Raw genomic sequence first — 8,752 nt, forward strand, 5'->3', positions numbered from 1 at the left:
TGTTTAATATGTTATAATCTATGGTTAGCAGAGTAATAGGACGCCAATTTTCTAGTAGACTTTTATCCCCTTTCTTGTATAACAGATTAATAACTTATTTCGCTATTTAAATAGCATTCATTAAAAACATCACATATTAAATATTTGAGATCTTCACAAAAACAGTTAAACCATCATACCCTGGGGCTTTATTCAATTTCATATGTTGTAATGCTTCCCTGCATTTATGCACTGTGATTAAGCCTTCACAGCTTGTTTTTTCTTCATTTGTTAAACTATTTACATTTGAATGATCTAGGTAGTCACTTATTTTTGTTTGGGAGATTCCCTTATTAGCATATAGTTTGTTAAAGAATCTTATTTCTTCACATATCATTTCCTTTGGTTTTTCAATAATTTACCTTTATTTTTTTAATACTTTTTATATGCTTTTTTGATTCATTACTTTTTCTAAACCTAATAATTAATTTATGCTACGCTCACCCTCCTTCTACTTGAGATGTTATTCAAAAATACATTATGACGGTTTTGAGTGATCTGTTACACAGAATTCAGCTCCAATATACAGAATAGCTGTATATTTAACACTACTATATCCTCGAATATGGTCATTATTTTATTTATTTATTAAGAATCAAGATGCACACCTCACAAAACTTAAAAAACTACTAAAAATCCATCCAAATTTACATAGACGAGCACTATTGTTTGTTTCATTTGTTTTTATATCGTTTAGTTTTAAGTGGTAGTTGTATATTTGTTTCGTTTAAAATATAAAATCTGTTTATTTTGGTGTGAAGAATTCTTACATCATTTCCAAATTTATTTTTCTAAAATAGTTTATTATGGTAGGATGTTTTATCAAAGGATGTTGCCATTGTAGTATTAATTTATTTATATTTGTGATATTAATATCTTTTTTAGAATCCATAGGTAGTTTTGGAACCCGATAGTGAAACTCTAAAGTACTACAGTAGTTTGTGCAGTGATAGCGACAAGAATGTTTCCCTTAACAAATATAGAAGCAGGATTATTGATTTTTACATTTGGATTTTGAACTTTGAACTCACTCACACATACACTTTCCATTGTCTTTCGTTACCACGAATATGACTAATGTTAGAAATAACAAAACAGAAAAATGTAATTAAAAGTGTCGGTTGTTTTTTAGTTTAGTTTATCTATCGCCAACTGTACAAGATGAATATTTTTTTCTGTAATGCCATAGTTCATGTAAATACAATTTCAATCAGAAGTATTATGTACAGAATCAATTAAAAACAAAGTAATCTGATGCTGAGTTTGAAACACGGATTGAGATCGCAAAATCAATATATTTAAAAGTAATATGAATAATTATATAACATTATATCGGTATCGGTTTCATAAGAGTACTTGTATACTTTAAGATTCTAAGGTTTCTCAGAACCTGTTTCGTAGTAGTTATCAATTTATGTTTCGGGTTTTTTTTTTATAATTTATGTGAGCCACATTTGTAGTGCCCTTCTCACCAACCCATGTCTCCATTAAACCACAATGAATTGCGATATTTTCAATCTATTAATTCTTTTCTTACTGTTGATGCACCCGCATAGTGACGCAGTCAAACTGAAACAGCCACAAGAAATGGGCCGTTTTTATTTTGAACCTTTCAGATATGGTGTCTTATTTTGTGAACAAACAATGTAAATATATGGATTAAATTACTAACATTGATAACAATTATATTCAATTTTGGGCCTACCTTCGTTCTTCGTTCAGAAACAACTACAGTATTCCCTTTGTAAGAATGTAGTCTACTCCGTGACGATTACAGATTGTTTGGTACTGCTACTCTAATTTTACCATACAAACAAAAGGAGAAAAAAACGGAAAAACTTACATACAGGGAACTAAAATTTATGGACTTAGAAACAGGAATTAACAAAGTTTATATACCATTTCCACCTTATAATTTACAATCGTCGATTGAATACGCATGCGCACCTGGAGTTCATGTCACAGAATGCATTTTGGGTAATACTGACAACGCCCGAATTGTCATTGCAAAAATATAAAGTTCATGGTGTGTTTTGTTTGTTTTTTTAACAAAGAGGTCCAACCTTAACCAAAATGCTAAATGATTTCTATCTACATCCACCACATCACTAAAAACGGTAACTGCTTCTGAGATAATATAAAATAATTAATTATTACCGTCTTTTAGGCCTAGGCCTTTTCTAACTGCGACACTAATGAGTCTCTTTCAGGCGACTTTGACTGCCGACTTGCATCGTCTTCCCAAGCATTAGCTTGTCGGGGAAACGGCTAAATTTGGAAATTAGCGTTGTCGAGAAAAAAAAAGAATTCACGCAACTTGCCAATGAGTACGCAGATTTTTCTTTCGTCGTAAAAACAAAATTTAACGTTACTGAACACCCTCAAAACAAAATGGGAAACACATATAAAGACAAACAAACAACGACAAAGCTATCATGAAACTGGTGGGATGCGATTAAATAATAGTACTTTACATTTTTTTTAATTCCCCTGTATACGGAGTTAACGGAGTTAACATTACAGAGAAATTCTCGCGTCTTGCTAGTAACAGAAACAGGCCCAAAAGGAGGTAATAGTAATAACATCAAATTAAATTGTTAAATGTATATCGACTACAACAATTCCCAACAACTTGTGTCAATTTGAAGGTTTTAATTTCCTTCAAATGCCTATATTCAATCTTGTAAAATTATTTGCTGCCGATTTAAATGTACAATCAGGCCTACATTAACTATATCACGAACAACTAATACAATCTTATTTTTATTACTTTACCTTTTTATTTGTAAAACAACAAATGTGTCGTTGGTAAGTACGTATTTTCCTACCTCGTAGTTTATAATAATAGGCCCAAGTGATGATAATGAATAAATCGCACCATAATATGCAACAATGGAGAGAACTCAATAAAGCGTGAATGCATGAATTACGTTGAATAACTTTCCGGCCTGTATTGTGATGCCCCATTTTATGATCGTAAACCATATACTTTCAGTTCTATATTATTATTGAATTAAAGTAGTGTATTAACATAATGTACTAGAAACGGCTTTACTATAATGTATGTGATTGTCTCATTATAATACCTACAACAAACAAAATAAACGTAATGGGCGTTGTTTTCATTTTATAAAAATTGTCTTCATTAATGCCCCTTACTATATTTTACGATGGTCCCTAAACATATCTCAATAATAGTCCACAGACTTAGCTATGTATATTTATTATGTGAATTGTGTTTTACGACAAAGGGCACAACTCATTGTGCCAATCTAGTCTGCGCCTCTGAATAGGCTCAGTGTACATATAGATATCAGACCAATCTTTAAATTATACTGTTCAGGGATGGCATTCATTACTTTTTTAACACTTTTTCAATTCACCATATCATCCAGTTTAACTTCCCTCCCTCACCCCCATCATCTTTAGTTGCTATTTTTTTATCAGCAATATACAGTAGGATTCAAATCGAAACCGTTTCTAACACCTCATCCTGAATATTAAGCTCAATTTTTAAACGGTTTTCGTTCATGGTAATGCTGGCGAATACTGACTACGCGCAATTGTGACAGCAATTTGTGTAATTGCTAATTATCAAGAAATCGTTGGGGTTATAGAGCATAAAACACTTCGTTCCGTCAGGAAAGAGTGAAATTACACCTCTTCCCAGGTTCCGTTAATAATAATAGGCCTAATAGTATAACAGGAAGCAATGGGGGGAATTGACAAAGCCATAATTGTGTATGCATCGATAATAACGTTGAATGAAAACATAAAAGTTTCATATAAAATTGTTTGTAACCGGTAGGTAGCTGCTCTGGCTAGAATCAAATCACAATCAAAATGAATAGTTATACTGTAGTGTATTCTCTATCGCTACGTCCAGATGCATTATAAATTATTTTTTAAAGTTTAATCTGTACATAATTAGTTCCTTTTATTTAATTTTGATTACTTTTTGTATACTTATCGTAGTTTTTTAAATGTTGTTTTGTTTTGTTGGACGCTCCGTTTGGCACGTGTGTCACCGATATAAATGTGTTGTTTATTATTATTACCAAATGCTGTACGTTGGTAATTCCGTTGACGTTCAAATTCAAATGTGCAGTTAAAGCGACTAGCTATCTTTTCATTCATTTATTTGTTTGATCACAATCAATTTCAATAACAATAATTATCAACAAAACAACAAATAAAAAAAAGATCACAAGCAATACGCAAGAATGGGAGTTAAATGGTATACAATTTACATTAAAAGTAGAATAACATGGGATTAATATACTGTATACAGTTCACGCTTGATGTTAAATTGTTGTCTGTTTAGTATCATTTAGTTATGGTAGGCCCACTTTATTTGAAAAAAAAAATTAACTATACCAATGTATCAATATATCAGACAAGTATCAGAACAAAACGCACTAATATTATAAATAGGCTAAAAAACAAACAAATTGTAAGAGACGCCAGACCTTATAACAATTATAAACCCTGCATGTTTTGGATATTTTGATAGAAACAGAGTTCTACAGGGTGGACTCTATCATTACTTTATTATAAAAAGTGCACTGGTTGTTCTACTGGTGATAAGATCCGTGTATAGGCATATTTATGCAACTAGCAACTGTTATTAGTGTGATATTTTATATCTAGTTATTAGTTCACATTCTAGTATTTCATAACATTGTGATATTGCGTCTTTTTAGTAGGCCTAGGCCTATATTGAAGCAGAAACGGGATCAAAAAGGTAACCAATAAAATCATTTTTAATTTTTAAATGAGGAGGTAATGGTAGAGACTAACAAAAAGTGTATCGACTACAACGATCCCCAACAACATGTCAATTTGAATGTTTTAATTTCCAAATGCCTACTTTCAATCTTCTGATTTAAATGTACAATTACAGTAAACATATCACGAATACGGTAAATAATAACATCTTATTTGGGTTACTTTACCTTTTTATTTGTAAAAGATCAAGTGTGGTTGATAAATATGTGTTTTCCTTCCTCGTAGTTTACATATGAAATACAATCATGGAGAAAACTCAATAAATGTTGTATGCATGATGAATTACGTTGAATGGCTTTTCCGGCCTGTATTGTGATGCTCCCTTTTATTATACGTAGGCCTATCCTATACCATACTTTCAGTTTTCTGTATTTTTTAATTAAAGTAGTATAGTAATATAACTTATACGATATAACAGGTCTTGTTTTCATTTGTGCTTAGATACATGGCTTTAGTCTCAGCTAATAATAATAATATGCTTTGCGTTTACGAAAATGTAATGACATTTGAAATTCTAAACCTAATTTTTTACCGAATGTTCTACATCCCTACATAATTATTTAGATTACAATTTCGAAAAAAAGACATTGGTTGATTTTGCCGTTAAATTACAGATTATCGTTTTGTTCAAATACATTTAATTTTACATGACAATATATTAAAACCATTTATGAATTTATTTCACTAACAATATTTTTCCGATAATAAATTTACAAATATTGTGTTTTTCCAACACCCTAAAATTTAGCAATTTTGAACTAAATTTGAAAAGTAGGGCGCCCTCTCCGAGTCAAAATTTGACACGATTTGTCGACTGGCTTTCCCACTAATGATTGATTAATAGGATAAGAAAACATCCAATTTGTGTTAAATATTAGTTTTTATTGGGTTTTATAGGTACGTTCTATAATTGGTCAATATAAAAATTTGACCCTTAATCATAAAAGGATTTTTTTTCATAAAGTGATTGAGTAGATATAATTATAAAAATGTAATAAAAGACTAAATTGTGCTTCAATAAATTTGTTATAATACATATTACATAATATATTGTTGTAATTGGTCAATTGACCCTTTATATCTTAAAAACGCTTTCTATCCTGATCGATTTCCTTTCATATTCGTAATCTACGGAAAATTCTGGTCTAGAAAAGTTGGATGACAATTTTTCCCCATTCGGGTGGTAATTCCCCCTCCTACCACCGGACTATATCTCCGTCTTTAAAAATGTATTGTCCCCCTAAAAAATTAATTCTTAAATTGTTGTTTGTTGAATATGCCATTTTAATGTCACCAAATAGTTATCCACTTTGACCAAAAATTTGATAGAAATAAAAAACATTTCCCTACAAAATGTAATTTAAAGCCAAACATTCCAATTGGCTGCCAGCCAATGGGTTTTTGGTTGAATTTAACCATTTATTATGTAATTTTATAAGTGAAAACATTTCCATTTTTTTTTCTACAGAAATGATTAACTTTATTAAAGCTACAAAATAATCTATTAAAAGTCTGATTTTATTAATCTTTATTTGTTTATGTTTTTGGGGGGAAATACATCTTTAACGAGTAAGTTTTCTAATACCTAATGCATGGATTAATGAATAGAAGGATACGTATCGACGGTGACATCAAACGATTTTCCATCGCGCTAGCCTATACTGAAGCACTGCTGCCAATCAAAGAAACAAGATCTTTGGATTCCCGGTCTCTAACCGCGGCCCTTTATCTGATTTTTCTATTGACATGTATGCGTCGATGATTAATTGACAACAAGATAATTTTATTTCAATAGCACACAAAGGTAGGTCTATAACAGGTACGGTGCCATGTTAATTTGCGAATCCCTCTACACAACACAAGAAATACCAACCCTCTTCCCATCCCAGACAAATTCCGGATGTCACCATGGGCCCATTACTCCCAAAAACCCACAACCCCTCTGTGACGGTTTTCAAATGAAATTTAAGACATTCCAGTAGGCCTCCAATTCCGGTTATTTTGATACTCCATCCCATGAACACCTCCAAATATTTCAAGTTTAATTTCTTCCCAGTACAATTCTGGTCGTTTTGAACACCACACTATAACCACCAGCCCCAGGCTATCATAAAAATTTATTTCAATTATTAATACCGATAATTAACAGGTTTGTACTCTATTTGATTTTATGACCTTGAAAATGACCTTAAACTTGTAAGTTGATGAACTCTTCGGCAAATGTTAATGATATAACATCAAGAGCCTCACGTAGACTATTTTCACTATGTATCCTGAAAAGGTCTAGTGCACCAGTCAGTGACCTGGTTACAGTATTTACATCATATATCAGACCTGTGCTGGAATATGCCTGCCAGGTTTGGCATTCATCATTAACTGTTCAGCAATCTAATTTAATAGAAAAAATTCAAAAACGGGCTTTGCGCATAATTTTGAGCCCACATTATGTTAGCTATGAATTAGCCTTAGAGCAAGTAGGTTTGCCTTCTTTAAAGTCCCGTAGAGAACAGATTCTTCTCAAGTTTGGCAAGAGTCTTTTAGAATCTACCAAATTTAGAAATATGTTACCAGCATATAAATCTGATAGGCATTCAAGATCGTTAAGGAGCAATACTAGTTCAAAGTTGGATTCTTGCAGATGTCGCACTGAAAGATATAGGCGGTCTACTATTCCACACTTAGCACGAATCCTTTAAGTTTAATGTTTAGTTTAGATCTTCTTTGATGTATTTTATTACTCAGTTGATTGTAATCCAACCTTTTCAGCTCTTGCTGCTGGTTGGAATTTGATGTTTTTATACCTTAATAAATAAATATGCCAATAAAATGATCCAATAATGGTTACATTTGTTTTAATTAGCGTATATATTGGCCTACCTACTACAGTATTACCAGGGAGTTGCTGGTATTACTATTCAAGAAGATTGTTTTTAGAGAGGGAAGTGGGGTGGGTGTTATAACATTTTCAGGCAAAGGTAGATTTTTAGAAATTATTGTTGGAATATCTGAAAAGTAAATAAAAAATCAGAAACATACAAAAAATACCCCAAAAATGTGTTTTATTTTCCAAATAAATGAAGTCCAAATATTAATATTCTTTAACTCTATTATTTTCTAACTGTAGCTGCATCCATAAGATAGTAACGTTGAACTGTAACTAACAACAACAAGAATTTTAAGGGAGAAGGGCCTTTTTTTTGGACCTTTCATATTTGGTGTAAATTATTTGGTGATTACAAACAATGTAAACATATGGATTAAATTACTAACATTATTAACAATTATATTCAATTTTAGGCCTACCTTCGTTCTTGTTTAGAAACAACTACAGTATTTCTTTTGTAAGAATGTAGTCTACTCCGTGACGATTACAGATTGTCTGTGAAACGACAAAGATAAATATGCATGTGATTTGTGATTTTTGACAAAAAACGGAATATATACGAGTTTAGTATTGCTACTCTAATTTCACCATACAAACGAAAGGAAAAAAAAACGGAAAAACTTACACACAGTGAACTCAAATTTACGGACTTACGGAAACAGGAATTAACAAGGTTTATATACCATTTCCACCTTACAATCTACAATCGTCGATTGTATACGCATGCGCACCTGGAGTTCATGTCACAGAATGCATTTTGGGTAATACTGACAACGCTCGAATTGTCATTGCAAAAATATAAAGTTCATGGTGTGTTTTGTTTGTTTTTTTAACAAAGAGGTCTAACCTTAAAAAAATTGCCACATCACAAAAATACGGTAACTGCCTCTGAGATAATACAGTAATTCAATACTGGACGTCATTCTAGTTCTTTACTAACTGCGACACTAATGAGTCTTTTTCAGGCGACTTTGGCCACACCCATGTACCGTCTTCTCAAGCATTAGCTTGTCGGGAAAACGGCTAAATTTTGAAATTAAC

The 8,752-nt window shown here is 31.8% G+C and overlaps 1 protein-coding gene across 6 annotated transcripts in view; it reads right to left on the reverse strand.

Moving 5' to 3' along the window:
* Nucleotides 1-8,442, reverse strand: part of LOC140049577 (caspase-6-like) — a 36,034-nt gene extending 27,592 nt beyond the window's left edge. The window contains exons 1-3 of one of the 6 annotated variants that reach the window (XM_072094480.1): nt 8,337-8,442; nt 8,131-8,206; nt 1,745-1,835 (exon numbers count right to left, since the gene is read on the reverse strand). The gene's annotated coding sequence lies outside the window, so the exon portion shown is untranslated. Of the gene's footprint in view, nt 1-1,744; nt 2,255-2,814; nt 2,901-4,994; nt 5,050-8,130; nt 8,207-8,336 lie in introns of those variants that run through there. The other 5 variants (XM_072094483.1, XM_072094481.1, XM_072094478.1 and 2 more) reach the window with 5 other exon arrangements.
* Nucleotides 8,443-8,752: the final 310 nt, after the last annotated feature.

The sequence above is a fragment of the Antedon mediterranea genome, chromosome 5 (assembly GCF_964355755.1).
Source record: "Antedon mediterranea chromosome 5, ecAntMedi1.1, whole genome shotgun sequence".
Classification (NCBI taxonomy): domain Eukaryota; kingdom Metazoa; phylum Echinodermata; class Crinoidea; order Comatulida; family Antedonidae; genus Antedon; species Antedon mediterranea.